The 25,897-nt window shown below is 40.5% G+C and overlaps 1 protein-coding gene across 4 annotated transcripts in view; it reads right to left on the bottom strand.

Annotated features, from left to right (window-relative positions):
* Positions 1 to 25,897, bottom strand: part of PPP2R5E (protein phosphatase 2 regulatory subunit B'epsilon) — an 80,927-nt gene that overhangs the window by 41,547 nt on the left and 13,483 nt on the right. The window contains exon 1 of one of the 4 annotated variants that reach the window (XM_063333552.1): positions 16,226 to 16,369. The exons of the other annotated variants lie outside the window; for them this stretch is intronic. The gene's annotated coding sequence lies outside the window, so the exon portion shown is untranslated. Of the gene's footprint in view, positions 1 to 16,225; positions 16,370 to 25,897 lie in introns of those variants that run through there. 4 annotated transcript variants of the gene reach the window in all.

Genomic DNA, 25,897 nt, shown 5'->3' with positions numbered 1-25,897 from the left:
AATCTTTGCTGTTGGTTTTTTTGAGATTCCAGGACTAGTAAGTATTACTCCTTACACCTTTGCTCAATTCGAGCTGGCACTGCCTCCAGTGCTGAATCATCCATGGGTTCCTTTCAGCAGTTACCATGAGGAGCTGTACGCCAGAATTAAAGTCAGGCTTTTCTGTAGACATTTGAATAGCCAAAGCTACAGGTTAGAGCAAATGCAAATCCAAAAGAAGCTGTACTTGCCTACTTGCTCAACTCCTCTACCCTAAAACGCATCAAGACCACCAGAGACAGGAACACCATGTAAACAAAGACATCTCATTTTCCAAGTGATTTCTCAAATTACAGACTTAGAGCAAAAGCTACACAATAGTAACAGCGCTCCACTGGGTCACCCTACTGCTGTCTTCCTTTCCTTTAAAATCATTAACAGGTCTCCAGGCTGCTTTTTCAGTGTACTTTTAATTGCCTAACTAGTTTTAGGACCCTGCCATCCTCCATCCATTCTTAAGTTCTTAGTAGAGCACTGGAATCCCAAATGCCAACAGAGACGCAAGTCTCAGCTCATTATTTCAACTTTGTCATGCTATGCTTATATCACTTTTATCTTGTACTTTGGTTCTGTTAATTTCAGCAAGAATGATGGATTAAATTGCAGCTTAAACTTTATCGTGCTACATCGCGTGCAATTTTTTGTGTGTGTTGCAAATTAATGGCAAATATCAGAAAATGGCAAGACTAGCAATTTGTAATGAACATCTCATGGTTTCCAGGTTCTTTGGATGGCAAAAAATCTAAAACCCAGAAAAATGTTTACAAGTTCCAGGCTACTAAGAAACACCTTTGCAAAAAAAAAAAAAAAACAAAAGCAAAAAAAAAAAAACACCAACACAACACTTATGGCCTGCTGACCTAAGACAGAAGAATCCTTAAGAGGATTATTGTCATCCTTTTTATAAGATTCTTATCAGATCACAATTTTGTTCTACATGACATGAGAAGCTTTTGCTCTATAATGATCAGTAAATACAAGAACACAAACATGTCACTGCAGTTTTACAGTTACCTTCCATTCTAACTGCGGTCACAAGGCAGTTCAGGATTTGCATTGGAATCTATTTGTTTGGTGCATTAAGTACATATGAAATCATGATAAAATTATAGAGCTGTACATGCTTCCTGTAAGAGTGCAAAAATTATACCTTGCTTAGTAAGTGCTCTGAAACTGACATCCATCCAAATAAAAATATGCAATGTTCACTTTGCTCAAACTACAGAGTCACTCTATGAAATTTATTCAGAAACACTTAAGACACTTGCAAAAATACTAAACCAAGAGCATAGGAAACTCAAAACATAACTCTCATCCAAATGGGCTCAGAACAAGTGCCAGGATTGCTACTCTGCTTGATACTGACCCACTAATTTATCCCAGCAGTCACAGGAGTACTTCATTCTTCGGTCAAAGAAGTAATTAAGAGAGAACTATTCTACATATGCAACTCACTGTCTAAGAGCTCAGGCTTACATTTAAAAGTATTTATATTTATTAACTTAAATAATATACATACATATAAAATACAGATTCTATAATTCTATTTATACCTTTAGAAGAGTTTAATTGAACCCTGAAAACATAACTTCCATTCCCTTCTCATTTGGTAGTACAAATTTAGTCAAGAACATATTCTACTTTATGCTAATTTACCACAATAGCCTCCCAGTATTTTCCAGTAACGCACTATGCCATATGACTGTCCATCATGTGTTTTCTCTCTCATTCTCTCTGCAGAGGGAGCAATGTGTGTAATGGAGTAAGAATTTTATGGAACTACACACATGCAAGATGCTAGGTATGTGTAAGAAAAAGATAAGATTTAACAAACATACCCCAAAGTTACACTGGAAGATGCGGAAACAAACTGGGAGTTCATTCTACAGTCCCCAAACAGACACACACACACACACCCCAGAAAGCTCAACTTCTAACACATATTTCCTCTTTACTGCAGAAGCTCCAGCACGACAGAAGAACGAAATTTTGGGGTTTGGCCTTCATTATTCATTTAGTCTTCTAAATACTAGTTTCAGCCCACTGAGATCCTCCAGGATCAGAATCAACACCTCAAGCTGGATTCAACGTTACACAAAAACAAGCTGGGGCTGCAGGGGGAGATGCGTATGCAGAGGCATGTCCCTCAGGAACACCAGCCACGGCGCTCACTGCTCACTTGCGTTTCCTGAGCACAAGAACGTTAGCCCCGCTACATTCCAGCTGAGACACAAGGAAACACAGGAAACCCTGAAGGTACATCCTGATCTACACACTAGGATGGTATCTCCTTGCTCACTGAGAAACTAGAAAGCATTACTCAAAGACACTACGTGAGGACTTAACATCCACAAGCAATCCACATGGTTTATTTGTCAAGAAAGGACACATCGTTCCCGCCTTCAAGTTATGTTCCTTGCATAAGTCCTTTTAGCACTCAGGCTCAACCAGCTGCCTTGAGATACGGTCATCTGTAGGGCTCAGACTACGTTATTCAATACCTCATGACAATAACTCAATTAGTCAAGCTGTTAGTTAAGGGAACGCCCTTTTCTCATATTGCCAAGCCCAGTGGATCTGTCTAAATGACAGAAAATAAACAAATAAATCTACTTTATTTTATTTTGCTTTTGCAATCACTGTAGAGCTCTCCCACATTCCCTGATGCACAGAAATATACCACTGTTCCGGACCATTTCTACAGCAAGCTCTTAATCTTCAGATTATTCAGGATCTGGAACAATTCACCAACAGAGGGGAAAAACATGACATTTATATAATACGCCCCTATAACCTGTCACGTTAGTCTGTGTTAAGCTGGATATTTTACATTATTTGTATTGTCATTACATATGTCTGTAAAATACCAGCTATTCCTTTAAAAATAAAATCTCGCCATCACAGAACGGCACAGCTCAGTTTTAAAACAATGTAAATTAGAAACTCATTTACCAGTAATTATCATTCGCCTTCAAAGTCCACTGCTCTGTTATACCTAAACTGGGTATTTTTGCTAAAATTTGGAAATTTGAGTGATGTAGACTATTAGGCCACTTTTCTATCTTTTACACGGCAACTTTTTTTGCTGCTTGAATCCAAAGTGGCAAAGACATTTTATCTCCCCAACACAAGGTTCTAGAGAGCAACACCTCATTTCTGAATATTTGTCATTGTCTAAAGAACAAACCTTATTGCAGCCTTGCATTACCATAATGTGCCTGGATGTTTTTTCAGAACATCTTTAGCTCTGACCTCTTCCAAAAACACTGAATAAAACAATGCCGTTTTCTTTTGGCAAAATATATTTACCTGCATACATGCCCATCAATCATAGGTCTTCTTGTCCCTCAGAAACGCCATCTGATACTGAACACACAAATCTACGTGATCATCACAGGGTCTTGGCACCTGAAGTGAATTTCTCTACAGATTGCTTAGCCCCTCTGCAATATGACCATCAGTCTACAACACTGCATTACTTTAAAAATAAATATTTGACCCATTACAAATAAAGAGTTTTATATTAAGTTCTTCTCTGGGTTCCCAGCCCCCTGAGCTGGAAGACAGGGATGGGGAGCAGAATGATGCCCCCATAATCCAAGGGGAAATGGTTAGCAACCTCCTAACCTCAGACACTGTGTTTGGGGTGGAGCAGAGGCAAGTTTCTGTTCAGTGGTTTTGCTTCTTGGTTAAGCCTCTTCTAACTCTCTGAAATTAACAGAGAGGCTCTTCTTATACTTGTTGCTGTAGCAGCCAGGGTCAGATGAGTTGGTTGTTTACCACATGGCGGGGTCGCACCTGTGGGGAGGAGTGGACAGGACAGGTGACCCAAAACTGACCAACAGGGTATTCCATCCTATCTGCCATGCTCAGTATAAAAGCTAAGGGATCAAAGGGGTCAGGTTGGCTTTTTCAATGTCTTGACTTCTTCACTGGCTCTCTTTCTTCAATGACTTACTCCCAGGGAGGATCCTGTTAGCTTGTCTACCTTTGATCCCGATCCATGCGTTCCTGAAGGTAGATATGGAATCCAGTTCCCACATGTCACTGAGTCCAGTCTGGAACTTCCCCAGTGCCTGCCAGTGACGTCTTCCTGGGAACTTGATACAGTTATATATGTAGCAATAGGACGAGGGGCAATGGCTTTAAACTAGAGCAGGGTAGGTTTAGATTAGACATTAGGAAGAAGTTCTTTACAATGAGGGTGGTGAGACACTGGAACAGGTTGCCCAGAGAGGTGGTGGAGGCCCCATCCCTGGAGACATTCAAGGTCAGGCTTGATCAGGCTCTAAGCAATCTGATCTAGTTAAAGATGTCCCTGCTTACTGCAGGGGGGTTGGACTAGATGACCTTTAAAGGTCCTTTCCAACCCAACACATTCTAGGATTCTATATAATATATCCATTTCACTATTTCCATTTTGTTTTATTATTAATATTTCATTAAAGTAGTTTAGTTTTTTCGAAACTCATAAATCGCTTTATCTCTCTTCTTCCTCTCCTCAGAGTGAGAGGTGGGAGAGAGCGTCTGTTGTCTTGTCATTGGCCAACACAGCCCAAACTGTGACAGACATGCAAAAGTCTATGGGGCTGGATGCGATCCACCCAAGGGTACTGAGGGATATGGCAGAAGTGCTCACCAAGCCACTCTTCATCATTCATCATCAGTCCTGGCTAACCAGGCAGGTCCCAGTTGACTGGAGGCTAACAAATATGGTACCCATCTACAAGAAGGGCCAGAAGGAGGACCTGGGGAACTACAGGCTTGTCAGTCTGACCTCAGTGCCAGGGAATATTACAGAACAGATCATCTTGAGTGCCAACACACGACACGTACGGGACAAGCAGACAATCAGGCCAAGTCAGCATGGGTTTACGAAAGGCAGGCCCTGCTTGACTAACCTGATCTCCTTTATGACAAGGTGACCTGCTTAGTGGATGAGGGAAAGGCTGTGGATGTTGTCTACATGACTTTAGTTAAGCCTTTGACACTGTTTCCCACAGCATTCTCCCAGAGAAACAGGCTGCTTATAGATTGGATGGGCATACTCTTCACTAGGTAAAAAACCAGCTGGATGGCCATGCCCAAAGAGTTATGTTGAATGGAGTTAAATACAGTTGGTGGCTGGTCACAAGTGGTGTTCCCCAGGGCTCGGTATTGGGGCCAGTTCTGTTTAACAACTTTATCAATGATCTGGAGGAGGTGATCAAGTGCACCCTCAGTAAGTTTGCAGGTGACGCCAAGTTGGGCAGGAGTGTTGATCTGCTTGATGGCAGGAAGGCTCTACAGAGCGATCTTGGCAGGGTGGATCGATGGGCCAAGGCCAATGGTATGAGGTTCAACAAGGCCAAGTGCCGGTCCCGCACTTGAGTCACAACAGCCCCATGCAATGCTACAGGCTTGGGGAAGGGTGGCTGGAAAGCTGCCCAGCAGAAAGGGACCTGGGGGTGTTGGTCGACAGACAGCTGAATATGAGCTGGCGGCATGGCCGAGGCAGCCACTAGTATACTGGCTTGTATCCAAAATGGTATGGCCAGTAGGACTAGAGAACTGATCGTCCTTCTGTACTCCGCACTGGTGAGGTTGCACCTCATACTGTGTTCACTTTTGGGCCCCTCACTACAAGAATGACATTGAGGTGCTGGAGCGTGTCCAGAGAAAGGCAACAAAGCTGGTGAAGGTTCTCAACCACAAGAGCAGCTGAGGGAACTGGGGTTGTTCAGCCTGGAGAAAAAGAGGCTCAGAGGAGACCTTACTGCTGTGTACAAGCTGAAAGGAGAATGCCTTTTCTTATCGTTATTATTACATTTTCCTTTTGATTGCTGTTGCATCAAAGGACGTACCGCAGCTCCAACAGCAGCAGCCATAACCGTAGCCTGTTCTTGGGAAAGCACCCGTTCTGCTGTTTCCAGCAGCTGAGCAGTGGTACTGCCTCGAGGTAGGGTACTAAGAGCTTTTTTGGTTTTATCATTTGCATTATCAAAAGCAAGTAAGTCTAAAAACTTCGCTTTCATGGTCTCATCAAGGTCAGGGTGAGCAGAAATAGCCGCATGCAATCTATCAACAAATTCAGAATAAGACTCCGTAGATTTTTGGCAAACATTTGTAAAAGCAGGAGTTTTTTCCCCTCTAATCCCTAGCAAAGCCCTGTGAGCTAGCTGTTGACTGAGTTGCAAAACCTCCACAGCAAAATTAGCTTGCCAGTCAGTCCGAATGTAAGGTCCCGTCCCCATTAACATCTGTGTTTGTACCCCATACAAAGGATCACCTTGAGGACGTGGGGTGGCAGCAGCCTGATCACATAGGTTCTGCCACACACTGAAAAACTGCAACTGAGAAATCTGCTTTGAATCAGGTGGTGTGAGTAAATTCGCAGTAAATAAATGCTCTACCATAGCCCTGGTATAAGGAGAGCCTAGGCCATATTGACTAACAGCCTGTTTCGCCTCCTTTAACAATTTCCAATCAAATGGTTCCCAATCCTTTCCACCCCCCACATTAGCAAACACCGGAAATGCCATAGGATCAAGAAACATGCTCTCAATTGCCGCGTCTCTAATTACTCCCCTCCATCGGTTTTTCAATTCTTTCTCCCCTCTTACCGCTCCCCCACCCCCCGCATTTTCCGACGATGGTGGCCACGACAAGGCATGATGAGGCAGTGGAGGAGCTCATGAACTGAACTGATCATCTAGACGAGCTTCCATCGCTTCCAACTTTTTTAACAACTCCCAGAATTGATGGTCTGTCAGTACACCAGGTGGTACTCTAGTGCTGCTGCTGGGTGATGGCGGAGTAGAGGGTTGCAGAGGAGGGTATGGCATTGACTGATCCCCGGAATCCTCAGGGGGGTCTCCTTCGGTATTTTCAACAACAGTGTCTTTGGGAGGGGGAGGAGGAAACATAGTTTCTTCCTCTTTTCCACTTTCATAAACAGGTGTCTCAAGAGAGTCTGTAGCGGGAGTAGGCTGGCTCGGGGCAGTAACGGCGCGACTCGCTACATTCCCCTGCGTTATTCTGCAGCCCCGGGGTTGAGGGACGACAGCTTCTGGCGATCCCCCAAAAGAAAGACTCGTGGGGGAAACATCCTTAACTCCGGGTGTTAATGCTGCAAAGGCAGAGGCAGCTGTAGCACGTTCTGCCTGCATTGTTTTCAAAGTCTCTGATGCTAACCTCCACACAGTGGACAGTTTCTGCACCTCCTTGGATCCTTTACTTAATTCATCCCACAACACCGCTCCTATTTTAGCCCACGTATCTTGAGCAAAAGCGGCAGCAACAGTGGGGATAAGTCCTTTATCCCGCGCCCATGCTAAGAGCACCTTCAAGGTAGGCGTATGATACTTCAATCCTCTTGTAGAGAGTATATATTGGAGGAGTTTAACTACTGCCTCTTCTTCTTTGGAGAGCGTAGACCCCATCTCCTCCCCGGCCGCTCGCTTGGCCAGAGCAAGATTCCCTACCTTGATGCGCTATAGCGTCTTCCCGAGTGCCGGGGCAGCACTCGCTTATCGACCGGCTTCTTCCGCCCCCTCCGTCCGTCGGCTGCTCATCGGGTATTCGCTGATCCCAACACCGATCTGAGGGTCCCTGTTCGGGCGCCACTTGTCGACGCGGAAGGCTCGGACAATAACACAACGACCAATGTGATCAGGTTAATGCCAGTTTATTGCAGAGATAGCTCAGTTATTATAGAAGTTCTGATTCCACATCACGCGCCGACAATTTGCTGATTGGTTGCACGAGCTGTGCATGCGGCAAGCAACATATTATAATTGGCTTAAAGTTTCTGTCCACGCGGACAATCACCCCTCCTATATCTGGGGTGAAGTTCTACATTTCGCACACTGAATTCACCACACTTTCTCATATCTTGTTGGTCTCAGCATTTCTAACATCGCTACAATGTTTTCACATAGCCTTCAAACTAACAAAGCCTACATAGTTGTTAGCAATTCTTCGGTGCTTGGCCTACATAGTTGTTAGCAGTTCTTCGGTGCTTGGAGTGTTCACAGGATGACCCCTTTGTATTAAAAATCCTCCAACAGAGGAGACCTTACTGCTGTGTACAAGCTGAAAGGAGGATGTGGCAAGGTGGGTGTCAGTCTCTTCTCCCAAGTAACAAGCAGTAGGACAAGAGGAAACGGCCTCAAGTTGCACCAGGACAGGTTTAGATTGGATATAAGAAAAATTTCTTCACCAAAAGGGTTATCAAACACTGGAACAGGCTGCCCAGGGAAGTGGTTGAGTCACCATCCCTGGAGGTACTTAAAAGATGTGTAGATGTGCCCTTAGGGACATGGTTTAGTGGTGGACTTGGCAGTGCTAAGTTAACAGTCGGACTTGATGATCTTAAAGGTTTGCTCCAACCTAAACAATTCTATGATTCTTAAGGTTCATAAACAAGCTTGAGAAAACCAAAAACTACACAGTCAAGGTTATACCTTGGCATTGCCCTGCTGCGCATCAAGTCACTTCGCAAAACTTCATTAGTTTAGACTGTTAGAAATATGAACCAGACATAACAGTTTAGGCATTAAATATAATTAAAACATTTCTTCTGTGGTTACCAAACAATACTCTCCATCAACCTCTTCCAAACTACTCATTAGTTAAGGTGCTTCTCTACTGAAGACAGTAAGCTGAAATTAGATTACCAACAATATTTATCCTCACCTGTACCGTGGTCGCAAACTTCACCTGCATTTGGCACCCTGGCCAAACTGAAGTCAACAGGAGTATTATACTGGTTCATTAGAATGGTGATTACACCTTTGCTATAATTGGCAGAAAGCTCATTGCTTACTAATCAAGAAAAGGAAGAGCAATCTCATCAGTTATATATTCCATGAAAAATCAATGGAGAAAAACTCAGTAGGAAAAGTGTGTATTTTGCAGGTTTATACCAAGTCTGAAAGCTCCTCTTCATAAGTGAGGTGATCCAAATACACTATTGGTGAATTAGCATAACTTTTAAAAGGCATTTTTATAGAGTCTTTGCAGGTATAGGTCACTGATCAAGAAAGCATGTATAGTACAGCAAACATGCTTTGCATCTGACCATAAGAGTACACAGATCATACCATTCTCTAGCTCACCCATACTTTTTAGGAGGCAGCAGGCTCACTACTAGACCACTAGCAAGAACTCTTAACTTACACACATCCTTCCTGTATTTGAAGATAGGACTTCAGGTGCATCCTTTCTTACCTTCTTTATTTTTCATGAAATATCAAATTCGCTAATACATTATTAAGTGACAAGCAGAGCATACCATTTACAATAAAAAAAAAGAGTATTTTAAGTAATTACCTCCACTGGACTGAAGTTTGTCAAGAGAAGGCACATGCAGGCTGTATCAGCGGGTGCGTATACAGATGGCCCTTTCCCAATCCAATAGCTAATGTGCAGTCAAAGTAGGTCAATGAAGAACAAAAGAGTTTTAAACTATACTAATCCAGTGGCTTCAGTATCCTACAGATATGACAGAGAAGGACCATCGAAACTGTTGTGGTCACAGGACGAAGTTATAACTGTAAAGGCTAGAAAGCATAATACAATCCCATGCCACCAAGCTCACCTCCCTGTACCTGGCATATTACTTAATTATTTGGACTCAAGAGACTCCAGCAGTAGTCAACTAATCGCCTTCAAGCAAACCTACTGAAGCAGCACTTCAGTGTGCCTTACTCCTTCCTCTGACAGAGGCAGTGAAGTATCAATCCTTAACATAAGACCTAACAATCTAGCAAACTTTACACCCACTCCTCTGGTTCCTGTCATTTTCAGAGGATGTTACAGCTTGTTTCATTTTCATATCAATGCTAGCATTATCTCTCTTGTCAGAAGGGAGTGAAGAACCCAGCTCAGGCATTCCTTCGACAGCAGAAGCCCTTCAAGTTTATGGATCCAATTTGGTATTGCTTCTTGCCGTTTCTCTGGGCTGCTTCTACCTTTGCCTGTTCACGGAGTTTCTCACAATCATGTCTGTAATACTCCTTTCTGAAGCTTGCCTCTTCGTCTTGCTTCTCTCAGTCTGCAGCTGAAGACCTTCTCCAAAACAGCCCCCAGCTCCTCCAAATGCCATCTATTTTTACCTACGCGCTGCCGTCTCATTCCGGATGCTGCTAATTGGCCCCTTAGTCACAACTGGAAAAGTAACCTAGTTGAGTAACTCTTTCTGAGCTGCTGCACTAAGGAATCTCTATGCCTCACACTCGCATTAATTCAAATGAGGAAGCTTCCAGTAAATTTGTTCCCATGCAAGATGAAGCCCAGAGTTTAATTCCAATTAACCATATTTTAGCCTCTAAGATTCTATAGCATAAGAGTTGTATGCATTTGAAGTTCTAAATCCTGTAAGGAAGCACCACATAAAATAGCACATAACTGTAGCACTAGAGATCAACTGTACTCTCCCTATTCACCACTCTATTTTTTTTTCCACATATTACCTAGACCAATCTGTAAACTTGCAATGATCTACTCAAGAAAAAAAAAAAGGGAAACAAAAGATGGAAAACCCATGTAAAGTTAGATTTTTAAAGAGTGAAACAAGCAATGACAATACACTTATATAAGCAGCCCATTCTGAAACAGGTGTTTTTCCACACAGACTTCTTTCTTATATACGTGACATAAAACAGCTGGCTTCACAGATACAAAATGATGTTTCAGAAAACCCAGGGAGCTCTGCTTGCTTCTTAATCGCTTTCCCAATGAAAAGTTAAGTTGAAGCATCTTGGAATTTCCTCCCAACAATTCTGCTTCTGCATATTTATCAACTAAATTGGTACAAACAGGAAAAACAGATTGTAAGACAGACAGACTAGTTAGACAGGAAAGCACTGGGAAAAGTAAATAACTAAGTGATCTAAATTCATTCTAAATTACAGTCATTGTAATACTTTATTATTCCACTAGAAAGGCAAATTTAAATGCTGAGTATTTAAAACCATTGCTTCAGATATATAGAACGTAAATGAGAAAATTACCATTTTATTAAGAGAACTTGACTCATTTTTACTAATGAAGACCACAATCATTTAATACGAACATAATGAATCCCTTCTAGAAATTCTGAGGTTACCACAGACAAACACAGCATGCGTTTTTGACAACATGAGTGCAACTATCAGATGTCCTGAACATCATCTGTAAAAACTAAAAGCAGAGCTTTTCGACAGATTAGTAATCCTGGATTCAGTTAAATACTGGCAGGATTAATACTATTTCCTAGGACGAAAGAAAGATCCTGTTCCACCCCATAAAGACTGCATAGGCTGCCAAGAGTAAAGGGAAGGGCCTTCAGCTGTGGATAATTAAGAAACAGCCATTTAAAAAAATTGGATGTTTTGGAGAACACAGCATCCGGTAAAACGGTGGAGTACTTTTTCCATGTGGACCCAAGAGAACTTGAAATCATTTATTCTGCAAATGAGAAACTGAATGCTTCTATGATAGTTTGTTTTGCTGAGAAAGGAACTTCTTTTCACTTGAAATGAAGGCAAAAAGGATCAGCTTTAAATGCGATTCTGCCAAAAAGAATGAACACGTACAGCGGACTGCAAACCACCACCACCATTAGCCCTGCACATCCCTACTTCCCACTCTCACATTAGTTTTGTTTGGTCAGGGTTATTTTTGTTTTTGAAGAAACAGCTCTGTATGGTTGTGTATAACTTTGGTCCAGACTGAGGACACAAGTAATACGGCAAGAACTCAAGTTAATTATATTATAGAAAAGGCATGCACGTCTGTTTGGGTTCAAATGTATGGTGCCTCAAAACCAACGAGAAATCCTTGCTTCCCATGACAGCGCCATGAGGGACATTCGGTGCCGGGAGGGAGGGAGGAGTGAGCAGAGGGAGAGCAAGCCCCCGTAGGACAAGCAGAGCCCACCAGAGGAGCACTAGGCAACCTAGAACCCAGCTCAAGAACATCCCTCTCACTCTTTCTCCAACTCCCAAACCTCATGCTTTTTGATTCAAAATGTTGGAAAAATGCCGGGGAGCTTCTAGCTGTGGACACAAATGTGATGGGACAGGACATGGTTATTCCTAGTTACATAGTCACACTTTCCACCTCTCCTCCAATCTCTGAAGCAAATATGGCAGGCAGGTGACTCAACCTCAGAGCTACAATGATCTGTTGACAAGCCTAGAGACTCAAGGGATGTCTGGTAGTACTCAGCTCCAGTCAGTCCAAGTGCCCTGAGCTGCGCTCAGCCGCAGGAGAGGACACCGCTGAGTGTCCATGGCATGCATCCACACAGCACGCTTCCCTTCCGGCTTGGATTCGCGGGTCCCAACTGCCCATGGGGTTTTTCTGCCATTTCAGTGTCGTCATCTGCACTCAATCAGGCCTACCAGAGATGGATGAGCTCTCCTGAGTTGTTTGTCCTCACTCCGATAAGGTGCAAAGAGCAGCCCTGTTTGTCCTCTCTCACTGCACACAGCCTTACCTGGACACACAGGTTTCCTTGGCCTAATGCAAGGTTTTGATCAGGATACAGCAAGGCAGAGGAAAGAAAAATGGCTCCTTGTGCAAGTAAGAGGAAAATGACAGGTTCTACTGCTTTGGGCACTACTCTTCCCACTATGAGATAATCCTTCCTTGAGGCATTGGAACCACCTTAGGGCACTCATGGTGAGAGTATTTAACCCCAGCCCTCCCTTCAATAGCTCAGATCACCTGAAAAAAAATCAAATTAATCCAAAATTCAACCAGCCTGTAGACAGATTTCGGCTTATGCATTGGTATTTTTTATTAAAGTACTTGTGAGACAAGTACAATAATACAATTGCACTAATAAATTAATACAATACAAAATTGTATTTTTATACAATAGTGTACTTCACCTGTTTAGGAATGAGATTTTATTATCATTTCTCCATATCCTATCTCCACATAACAGCATACTAAGTAATCCTTGAATTTTCTTCTTTTTCCAATGTTACAAAGAGTTAAAAAAGTTGAGGGAGAAGTGGTTTAGATACTAGAGCAAGCTGAGATACTGCAAATAGTTTGCCTGCAGCAGCATTTCCCTGCTCTCTCACTTGCAGAATAGATGAGCTCAAGAAGAGCTCTCTCCTTCCTCTGTACTCACCCTGTTCCGGTATTCGGTATTCGGGGAGCTCTAATTCCCCTCCACTGCACTGCACCTGATACAGCCCAGCTCCTCTTACACAACAGGTCTGTCCAGTTCCTCTCTGCTTCCTGATTCTGTGACTGAGCAACAACTTCCCTTGGTTTTCCCCCCTTCCCCGATCATCCTACCTTTTCTTGTCACTACTTAGCAAGTTGCCATTAACCCTTTACTTTTGAGTAGGTCTAAGGTCATAGGTCATTTTATGTTTCTAGGCTTTCTGCACCTCAAAAAAAAACCAACAACAACAAAAAAGGAAGCTTTTTTCCCCTTAATAGAACTGATTCAGAGATATCTGAATGATAAAGATTCATGGAATCACAGAATAGTTTGGATTGGAAGGGACCTTAAAGATCATCTCATTCCAACCCCCCTGCCATGGGCAGGGACACCACTCACTAGACCAGGTTCCTCAAAGCCCCATCCGGCCTGGCCTTGAAAACTTCCAGGGATGGGGCATCCACACCTTCTCTGGGCAACCAGTTCCAGTGCCTCACCACCCTCACAGTGAAAAACTTCTTCCTAATATCTAATCTAAATCTCCCCTCTTTCAGTTTAAAACCGTTACCCCTCATCCGATCGCTACACTCCCTGATAAAAGAGTCCCTCCCCAGCTTTCCTGTAGGCCCCCTTTAGGTACTGGAAGGGGCTACAAGGTCTCCCCGGAGCCTTCTCTTCTCCAGGCTGAACAACCCCAGCTCTCTCAGCCTGTCCTCATAGCAGAGGTGCTCCAGCCTTCTGATCATCTTTGTGGCCCTCCTCTGGACCCTCTCCAACAGGCCCATAACTGAAACTGCGGATCTTTTCTGAATGTCCAAGGGGTAAAATACACAAACTAACAGGAGCTGTATAAAATTCCCACTGGACTGGTATTTTGAAATTAAGTTTCTTTTTTATTGTCCCTAATAAACAATGCCAATGTCCGTTCTTAAATGAAACATATTTTTTTCCCTGTGGAAATATTTAAGAACACATGACTGGTATGAAAGCTTCTGGATTTATAACTTTCAGATAAAAACTTGGAAAACTGGAATTCTAACTTGTCTTTAAAAGTCTATTTTACACTTACTCTGCCTCCAACTGGAGGGGAACCACCTCAGGCCCTGGCATGTTCAATGACAACTTCAAAACTTGTCTTAACTTTATCAAAAAGATGTGCAAAAAATAAAATATACTGAAATCTCTCTTGCATTAAAATAAAAATACAGCCCTCCTTAACATCCTTCCAGACAGAGAACAGCCTGTGTTACCACACAACACACTAGCCAGAGTAACACAGACATTAGCACACATCTCCTTTTACATGCCTACCTTTCAAATAGTGAACCTGATTCAGCAATTCTTAATCAGGCAAAGTGCTAAATATAATCAAATTAGACTTGTTTTTGAAAAACACAAAAACCAGTCTTAATTCTGAAATGTAGGAGAAACTGTTACAACGTGGAGACCGATCCTACACTTCCTCAGATATTAAGGCTCTGAAGGCTAGAATAATTCTAAATATAGGATGAGAGAATAAGTTGATCTAATTTACACTGACTGTCTCAAAGTTCATCATACATCTGTAAATACAAGCCAAATAGAAGTATCATTTGAAAAATAAGGATCGGCTTTCCTACAGCATGCACAGACAGAATATTTTTTAAATTATACCTATCAATGAAAGTTTACAACTACTAAAAAAAGCCATCTCAAGTTATAAACCAAACCAAAAAGCATCCTACTCAAAACTTAGAACCTAAAACTCAGTTGGAAAGACAAAACAACAAAGAACAACAACAACAAAAAAAACCCACCAAAACCCCACCAACACCTCACCCTTTGACTATGCAAGAAAATTTTACAATGAGTGGTCACTCAAAATATTATGTCAGGAAATCCACCTTTTAAGTACAGAGAAACTATCATAAAAAAAAAATAAAAATTTCTTATTTTTTCAGAACTGAAGAGCCTCACCTTCATTACATCCACAAGATGTGTGCTGCTTCTTTCCACCAACATAGCACTCTGAAGAACATGCCTCCTTTTAACCCAAGTGCTTACTAAAGGTATGTTTAAGAGTCCAACACTAGCCTACAGTGTAATTCACTTGTCTAACAAGTGAATTATATCCATAACTGCATGGTGATTAACACTGAACTACCCAACACTCACACAAACAGCACAACAAATCATTCTTTTCAAACTGCCAATCGTTGAGGTCAAAACATTCATGCTTTTAAGTCAAATTACAATCAACTTCCTCCCCACCCATTCTATTATTTGTTATTCATGCATTGACAAGAGCATGGAAACCACTTCACAAAAAATCATGGGTATCTTGGAATGACCTAGGCTACTTAAAGATGAAACACCATTTAAAAACCAAGAGAGGAAAAGGGCTTCTTGAGATTAAAAAAGAAGGCAAAACACATACAAAAAAAAAGAAACAACAAACACCAAACGCACACACCCAAACAAAATCCAACCAAACTTATTTTCCCCTTTCATTTTCTTTAGATACTTCCTTTTATCCTGTCATCATTTTACCCATTACATTGTCCCTCAACTACAACTACCTTTAGTATCGAGGCAAGCAATTGCTTTCTACTCCAAAATTTAAAAAAAAAAAAAAAAAAAGTTATCCAGGCAAACATAGCAATGCTTTGCATGAAAAGTCATTCACAAGGTTCAGTGCTAGCCTCTCAGAAAATGTTAGGTTTAGATTTTAAAATTGTAGTTGTTAACAAAAAAAAAATAAGGAAAACAAAAAATATACTGGTTTTCTATTTTATTTGCATTCAGATTCACACTATAGCCTCTACTTATCTTTCTAACTTACATTAACGTCCAAGAAACTGTTTGCTTATAAATCATGTATTTTCTAACAAAATGTTAGCAACCTCCTTGAAATACTACTTTTGACAGCAGCAACAGCACACGAAAGACAACACTACTAAAGACTCGTAAGAGATTAAGTTTTTCATGGTGGAAACTTCAAGCAATACTGCTGACACATGTTTCTGAACGCAAGAGCGCTCTCGGTTTCTGCTTACCCACCCTGGATCTTTAAAGCAGCCGTGACGTAGGAGCGACGGCCACCGTCCGGCGCGGAAGGCAGCTCCCAGGCTGTTTACTGTCCCTAACTTCACTCCAGTTTTTGTGGGTAAACACACGCCGGCCAGTCCTTTCATTATCTGCATAATCCCAGCCTCTTTGATTACTGGACTGTAATACCAGCGCCCGAGTGAGCTTTCATTCCTGAATTATGGCCACGCAGAACACGACCGGGGGAGTGCCAAACAAGATGATTAAGCAGCAAAATATGACAAGGCATGAATTACATTATTAATATTCCTATCTATCATTAGCTGCAGAAACAAGGGGTTTGTGCAGCCAATAGCAACTACGCATAAAGAAAGCTCCTCTGCTTTGAGACGCTTTCAAAATAAGAGCAACTATTTATTTTCAGCAATTTTATTCTTCGGTTGCTTTGACACTGAACTGTATTTCAACATTTTACAAATTACTTCCTTTTTCAAGCTCCACCTTGAAACACTGGAGGAAACTCTTCTTTTAAAAAGGCAGGCTCGAATTACAGTCCTTTATTTTTAGAGAACGAGAGCATAATCATTTTTCCACAAGATTTGCTGATCAGCTTTCATTTCAGCAATTTACTGCCTGTATTTAAGTATATATCAAATCGCCGCAAATTTCTGATTCATCAGCATATTGTGTTTCACTCCCCACACAATCACTAAAAGAATAAAAAAAAAATCAAAAAGTGATTTTTAAGGAGTTTGTATAAAACAGCCATGAAACCTCCTTTTTTGAGGTTAGAACTCTGAGGTTCCACTGCCTTCTGTAAGGGCAGCCACTCCCTTCTACTTTTAATGATCTGCATGACTATTTTTAAGGTATTTGTTTGGAAATGGGAAGGCAAATGCCCAGGAAGGGTAAAAGTTAGTGTAAGAACATGTAACACATCACAATAAATTACTGTATGTTACACCACAAAATTAGTGGAATAAACATACTGTATATCCACCCAGGTGAACTTTTTGGCGCTGTAAAATATCACTTCACAGTACTGGGAGAAGTTCTTCAATATTCCCTAAGATTTTGACCCAAAGAAGGAAACACTAAGCAAATATACAAGGCATTTGCCACTGAACTGTTTTCAATCGACAATTAAGATCATAATTGCACATGCTATCAGCGTTCTCCACAGCAGTAAGGAAAGAGGGGAGAAAGGGCACGCAATGCCAAGATAGTTGTGCTCAGAGCAAGAAGAAGGAAGTGAGAAAATAGAGCTTCAACAGGCTCACACTTTAAAATTATTTTAAACCTACAGCCCTACTTTAACCTGGTGAGTCTTGCTAAAATGTGCTAATGAGAAGAAACAGATCTGATGAAGTATCAAAATGAACTACGGATTTCAGTTAAAAAACAAACAAAGAAAAAAAGACAACAGCATACTACTCCTCGGAAGAGAAAATAATTTTGCATAATGAAATATTGAATTATTATAGTGAAAAAAAAAACCTAAATCGTTAATTTAAAAGTTTTATTGCTTTTAAAAAAAAATGATCTGTTTGAGAAGGAAGGGACTTCAAACTCAAGATGAACCAATGAAGCAACAGTGTTCCAGTCTGGAGCATACCTGAATTTCACTGGGCTGCATTGTTACCTTTATTCAAGATGTTTTAAAACGTCTATGACAGACTGTGTTTTTTGAGAAGAAAAACAAGAAGAATTCTATCAGATTTGTTTCTATTAAAATAAGATTAGAGCAATCTTTCCGTTATTTAGCTGTAAAAGCAGTGAATCTTAAAGAGCTTGTATAACGTCAGTTAATTTTTATCTCTTGTTTTTCTCAAATCAAACAGGACTAACATTTTTAAAGACTGTCATTTTTTTGCTGTATTACTCAGAAGATACTAATTTAAAAGAACACTGATAAATAAAAAGATTCAGATTAAAAACATGCATTAATTTTCAACGCCCAATTTGAAACATCCTGATTGTTCTGAATGTTTACATGGCGCTGTGTAGGACTCAGGACTAGTTCCCACCAAGTTCACTTGCACTTTGAGTCACCATCCATTCTGTAAATCATGACCCAGCGTCTCAGGCTGAGCAGCAAAAAGAGCGAGCAGTTCTGAACAACTAGCAGAGTATCACCCAAGATAGACAGGGCAGAGGAAACAACAGAGTCTAATTCCTCCAAGGAAATTTCCAATTAGTCTAACTCATGAAAGCCTTGCTTTTCTTCCCAAATCCCTTACTGCCTTTCCTTCAAAGTTTCTGAAATAGCTGGGGTCTTATGGCTGCAGATTTAGAAAACGGCAAGCTGGAAGGGGCTACCAGAGCAGACAGTCTAACCTAAATGAAACACTCCCTGAGATTTCATTATGAAGCAACCCTCCATGAATTAAGTCCGGTAACTTGTGTTCAACTAAAACATAACTTTTCTAGAAGTCGTGAGTCTCGATTTGGAAGCACACAGAGAATCTAACATCACTTTAAGTAGTTCCTGCCAGCACATATTTTGCCTCATTATTAAAAACGCATGCCTAATTTCTGGCTTTAGCTGACAGCTAAAGTCCTTCTTGTATTTGACCTGTATTTTCTCCCCATAAGACGTTATAGTCCTATCTGCTCTCAAGCTTTTTTGATAAACTATTCAAACAGCTATTTTTTTTTAAAAATTGTATTGCATAAGGCATTTTCTCTGGGTCTTCGATCATATAATGGGTCTACATGCCTCTCGCTCTCCTATGGCTTCTTCAAGCATGCCAAGGCCCAGACCCCATGACACATCCCAGTATCGATCTTACCAGTGCCACAAAGACAAGTAACACCGATGCCTCTGTCACACCTAAGAGGAAACAAATCATCCTCATTTGCTCTGTGAGGATGACACATGTACACTCTGGTTAATAACAGATGCTAAAATGCCTGATCGTTCTTAATTATGATAACCCTATCTAGCTGTTGCACACAAAATAATCTTCCGCCATCTCAGAACTCTGCCAATTTTGGGCTGGTATTTACAGACAAAGCAAAAGGCTGATCCGGGGCACAAAAACCACCCCTGACAAACAGCAAGGGACCGCTAGAGAAGTTCTAAAGCAACCATTTCACATGGGCAAAAGTGCACTCTTTCAGAAATAAATTTTTAGAAATTCTACAAGAAAAACTGAAGTTTTATGAAACTGTGTGTACGGAAATCTTAGACACGTAACTGTATCGTGTAGTAACAAACAAAATAGTAAACAAACGACAGAGAACATACTTATGAAAATGTAAAACCCCTTTCTATCAGAAGCAGAACTAACAGTCAAGACAGATCAACACCAACTCTGTGAAAAAGCTCTTGCTATTTCTTTGCCTCACTTTAAATGAAAAAAGTATTTTTTTCTTTCAGATAATTTTGCAGAAATCTCCTAGGTTTTAGTTAAATTTGCCTACAATGAAATGATCATTTCTGGAATAATGAGACCATGGAAAACTGCATTTTCCATTTAGATTCAATCAAGAGATTCTTGTTCATTTGAATATTATTTTGTGGCTCTATGTGAAGTATGGATGGGACATGCTGAAAAGACATTTTTTTCCCCCCAGTTTCTACATCACCTGCTAGAAGATTCAGGCACACAAAATTAAACCTATTCCAAAGGTACAAAACATTAATCACCTCTTTTGACTTTTTTCCACATTAAGTATCAAATGTGTTCTACTGGAAATGCTTATACCCACACGTGTGCAAATCTTGGCTTCTGGAGCATAAATATCTCCACTGACGTTAACTATTTAATGACCCAGCACAGAGATCCTGTAATCAACTCTCCCCATGGAACAGGTCATAAAGGGAACCGCACTTAGAAATGAATTAGAAGTTCATACTCCCCGCTTAAATTAACTACCCTGATCCTGAGCAATGGCTTCCTTAGGCCTTTTCTCCATGTTTCGTCATGCAGCATGACAGCTTCACACAACTTCTTTATCTCCCCTCTCCACCCGCCAGAAGGAAAAACAAAAACCACTGGGGTATCTCATTTCACGCATGCTACACAGCATCTCACAGGTCAGAGATGATATGGCTAGAGAGCGTTTACACTCTGGCTTGGCAACAAGGCGAGAAACCAGGGCAGCTCCCAGGACTGTCCAACCTGCGGAGGAGGCCAGAGCAGGGATGAGGAAGGTGCAGACGAAGAAAGCTTCCCCCTCTTGGGCCATATACAGAGCTCTGCATGCACTCAGTAGAAATTCAGGCCCAGTCCCACCACCTCGCTTCTGGCCTCTTTATGGAGCTCTCAAAGCTTGCAGCACAAAACAAGCCCTTTAGGTATATTTTCAGAGTGTTAACAGCTTAGAAAAACATTAATAGCAGCAGATACACTGAGCTTTCTGAAAACTTCAGAAGACAACACTCCACAGCTTTCAGCTTAACTTACATAATCAGGAACAGGATTACTCCCTTTGAAAATGAAAGCCAAAATGTTGCATAAACCAACATAATTTATCAAAAAATTGTAAGACAAGTGGGAAGAGAAAGCGGGGCTTGGAGTTGGATTCCCCCCCCCCCCCCCCTTGCATCAACACTAGCAAAATATCTGTAGCTGAACTCCACTTTTTTTTTTTTTTTAATACAACACAAACAGCAAATTACATCCAGACAATATGCACATTTTTAAACCAAAACTCCTCTGTCATATTTTTCTCAGCAATTCTTCCAGCCATTAAATGTTTTTTAGGCAAACCTACTAACAGCTGCTTAATATTTTCAAGTAGTTTTGGTCCAGGTAGCATCTGCCAACCTCTTAGCTACATTTAGTATCCTCCCACAGTTGAAGCCTAACAGACTTCTCTATTGAGACTTAAATCAGGAGCCTCTTTGTCTCCATGCAACTGCTCTTTTTACTGAAAATGGTATGGCAGCACAGAAAGCACAATATGAATTTAAGCAGTGAAGCTGGTAGCAAACTTCTCGTTGTCTAAAAGGAAAAGGGGCAAATTCTGACTTATTCCTCACCAGAAAAAATAAAATGCAGGCCCCCCCCTCTACAGCCACATGGATGCCATCGCAATGGCATATGCAGGTGCAGTAATAGGCATTTTTATGTTCAGATTCACTTGCTGCCCTGTTAGCCAGTTCCCATCCCTTCCAGGAAACGGATTAGATGGAATCATAATTTTTAAGGGCAAGTAACACACAAGGACCACGCTGCTTTACCTGGTATCTTTTTTTTCCTATAAGGGAGATCTCTACTCATGTAAATAAGCTTCCTTGCAATTTACATCTCCTTGAAAGATTCTCAGAAGTTTTACAAATGTAGAATACTCAAATTCCACACTAACTTTGTCCTTCTGTTTAGTATTTTAAGAACGTGGGGTTTTCAGTGTTATGCATGTTCCCAGCCATTTGTAAGAACAAACATTAGGACTGATGTGCCAGGTTTGCATAACATTGATGATCGTCTTCTAAAATACAAAACCAGAAATATTTGTGTTTAACACCAGTTACTTAAAATAAATAAATAAAAGTACTGTTGGTGTTTGAACCCAGGCCTGCGATGTAGTGTGGCTTCATTAACAAAAAAGCCTGTGCTGTGCAAGTTTGTCATTTAACACAATCACTATTCCCACCCCACCTCCCAAACCCAAAGACCTTGTAAAATCAGATTATTTGTCACTCGGCGAAATCAGAAATCCATCGTCCCCTGACAAATGGTACCTAATACCCTAGTACTAGACAAACACAGAAACATGACCCTTGACAACTTGTTTTATTTAATGATTTTCAATTGCTGTCAGTTACCGAAACATACAAAAGCATCATCAACATTTGGAGAGAAAAAAGTCAGCTCTGTTTGCATCCAACACTTCCATACTCACCTAATAAAATACCTGAAATTTACAGACAATAACAGTGGTTTTAAATAAAACTTGTTTATTGGGGTTAATTAAAAAATTCTTCTGAAAATTTGATAGCCGATTGTTTATGACTGTTTTTCCCTTATTCTCCTACTTGAAAAATGTATAGTTTATCAAGTCATCAAAATAGATACCGCCCCAATAGCACCAATAGCTTAGGTGAAAAGTCACATTTTGCCTATTAATACGTGTAGGCTACAGACAATTTTTTCAAGTTCTTCTTCTCCATTATTCTAATGAAGCAATGACAACAGAAGCTCTCTGTGCAATCCTCAACAAAAGCAGCACATCAAATTATCAAAAACACTACTACTCAACAGCAGAAGACACTGATTCTCTCCCGAAGACAAACTTCTGAACATACATCTGCATGCACACCCTCCCCTCCTCCTGGAACCCACAGCTAAATTTGTTCCAAGGTTAATGCATCCACTCAATCTCAAGTGGTCACTGCTAAGAAACATGCACTCCGGTTTCTACCTTAGTCATGCATAGAAGGGTAAACATTTTGAAGTTCAATTTGACATCACACAATAACCGCAGAGAATGAAACAAAATTAAATCAATTCTTTCCCCTAAACACTGTAGGAGATGTTTAAGATTAGCCAGGTGGTAAATTCCATCTTTTATTTTATCATATTTCCGGATATGAAATACTGTAAAACTTCTTTGTTACTTATTATTTGTTCATTCCACAGGAATGAAAATAGGAGTAAGTAGTATTTCATTTTCTTAACTAGTCATTTCTTCTATCTGGTATTTGCCAAAATCTTTCAATACTGGCCTCAGAAATTGATTTAATCTTCCCAAACTTTATACCCTTGAATTCTATCTATCACACTACATTCTTCCCTATTCCAAAGATGTAGTTCTATAAGAGATAAAGTGGATTAAATATATATTGAGGATTATAGATTATGCAGTTAGAACAAACACAGACAAGTATTTCAAATAGCTGACCCTACAGAACGGAATCACATTCTGTTCTCAAGATGATATACAAAAATAGAAAGCACATTCCACTAGGAAAATATTTACTTAATAATTTATCATTTAAGAACTACTACTGTACAAATTAAAGTACAAAGACAGCATATTGAAATCAATGTGAAGATATATATGCAATTATTATAATCCAGCTTCAATTTCGATTGTGTTTGGATTTACAAAGTTTACTCTAATCCAGCATGAATGACATGCCTGTTTTCCCCGAAAGTCCTATGTTTAAAACTGATTCCATTTTTTTTGGATAGAGGCTGAGAAACACAGTACTGCTGAAAAGTCTAGAAATAAAAAGATAAAAATCTCAAAGTATCCGACTGGAAAGAAATGCCAGTGAGATATAAGAATCAATTTAGTCCAGACATTAATAACTTCCTTAATGATCTATATGATTAAAATAGCATATAGATAACATCTTCTGAGGATATTAAATAGGGAATTTTGAGTAGCGGTAAAGTCAGAAATAATACAAAGGAACCTAAGCAAATTCCTTACATGGACAGAAAATAAAGTTAAAATTCAGTTTGGAAAAACACCAACTAATGCATCTGGGAAAAATAATCCCAAATATAGATATTCAATATGGACAAGAAACCTGGGAAACAACAATGCAGAAAAACTGCATTAACCACAAATGTGGCGTGAGCTCAAAAGAGGGGGAGGCGCTGTCTTTCTAGCCACGAATCTAGGAATTGGGGGGGAAGCTGAATTACTCCGTTTTGCTCCTCTCCCAAAATGAAGCACGCGTGGATGGGCACTCTATTCAACTATCTTTGCTGCAGCTCTGGATACAACATAGGTCCTGTTGCTTGAGATATTTAAAACTAAATTACCAAGTACTGAATGCTTTATCTAAAAAGACCAACTATAACAAAAAAAAAAAAAACAAACCACAGTCTATGCTTTATTATTGTGTATTATGTATTGTTGTAGAGCTTTCCCATTATATTTGAAATATCAGGGTATTTTAATCCAGAAGCGTAACACTTATCCAAAACCAAATAAACATGAAAATATGTTCATTTCCAAACCATTTGCTTTTTATTGACCATGAAGTTTTGGCACATTTCACCACAAGTGAAATAACTTTGAAGATGTTGGCTCTCAAATGAATTTTTGCTGCAGCGCAGTGCCTGTTCATGCTAGGATCAACTGTGCAAAACAAGGGGAGACCAACGATGCACTCATGTCAAATGAGGTCACCTCAGAATCTGTTCTGAAGGACACGACAATCCTCCTCTCTGCAAAATCCTCGATTAAGAAAGTGTCTGCAACAGGAATGACTGTTCCTTTCCAAGCAGGAAATAAAAGAAACTTGCTTAGAGAGACTTCAAAACCTGCTTCCAGCCACTTACTTCTGTTTCTAGATATTTTGGCATTCCTGCATTAGGAGAATTATCCTGAAAACTTAAGAAAAATACTTTTACATTGCTAACAAATCACAATCTCTCCAATTCCATTACAGTCTCAGAACCAGATCAGAAGCATACACAGAATGATTTGGGTTTTGTGGGGATTATTTTTTCTTTTGTAGAAGGGCGGCTTTGAGGTGGGGATGTCCCCCTCAAGTGTGTTAAGTTGAAAGAACCTGTCCCACTTGACATTTAGAGATACCTGAACCAAACCTTAAACTTGGCCCTTCTTGCTCAAGAAGCAAGGTGCTCCAAACGCTGTTTGTTGAACTTGATTGTGCTTATGGATGCCATAGTTTAGGGAAAACAGGACACTGAAAGAATAGGAAGGGCAACAGACTTGTCCTGGGAAATGCAACACATTTCTCCTGCTTTTGGAATTTCCTATTGTCAGAAGGAGATAAAATATTGAGATCACCGACTCTGTCGTTGTCTTTTTCTTAAAAGACTGCATTTTTTTTATTTATTATTCGGGACATTTATTTGTTTTCCCTGAAATTAAACAAGAGTGAGAAATTTCAGTCTGTGACCTGAAATTTCACAGTTAATGGGAGGATGGGGTAAACATAACCTCAAGCAGTTTGTTCCTTTCTCCTTTCTTGCCAGGACTTCTTTTGACTCATCGCAATGAAGTGTCTAGAATTTTTCCAGGAGCCTTTTCACTGCTTAGCTTATGCCTACCCCACAGCGTAGATTCCCATTTGCTCATTTCTCTAATACTAAGGGACTCGCTGCAGTTCTTTTTACTTGTGGCTAACGAGAGTTAATCTGGCAGCTCAGATAATATTCTAAAGCAGTTTACAGCAACGGACACTTTTTTTGAGTTTACAGCCTCCAAAATATAAACGAACAGCCACCTTGACACGCTGTCTCTTCCTCAAAGCGTATCTAAAAAGCCCTGCATCCCAACCCTGCACCGCTCACCTAATAGGTGCGCTCACATACCTTTGCCATCCAACACACCCTGAAACAATTGCACTGCTTTTCCAAGAGCCAAACCCAGGTGTCAGAACTTTAGCCACAACCTCCATCACTTAGGACAGACAATTCTGGAGTTACTCTTCTTGGAAGGGCTAATAACCACTTCTCTCCATCATCCTTTCTAGTCCTAAAAAGAAAAACTAGAGTGGCTTTTAATCTTGAGTAAAATACCTGTTACATCTAGGTTTTGCCAAAAGCAGAGGCAGATTTCTACCAACATCCTCTATTAGAGACAAATCACAGTGGTGGCTATTTTCTCCCCTTTCATCCATTTCACACTTTTTAAAGATGAGTAGAAATTTCAACCACTGCGGTTTTTTAGCATTGGTGGGGAAGGAGGTTCTGTTTCTTCTAATAATAATCGTGGGGGAACCAAACAAAACCACTAAACAAACAC

Source organism: Chroicocephalus ridibundus, chromosome 4 (genome assembly GCF_963924245.1).
Source record: "Chroicocephalus ridibundus chromosome 4, bChrRid1.1, whole genome shotgun sequence".
Classification (NCBI taxonomy): domain Eukaryota; kingdom Metazoa; phylum Chordata; class Aves; order Charadriiformes; family Laridae; genus Chroicocephalus; species Chroicocephalus ridibundus.
This window is presented reverse-complemented; position numbering and strand designations above follow the sequence as displayed.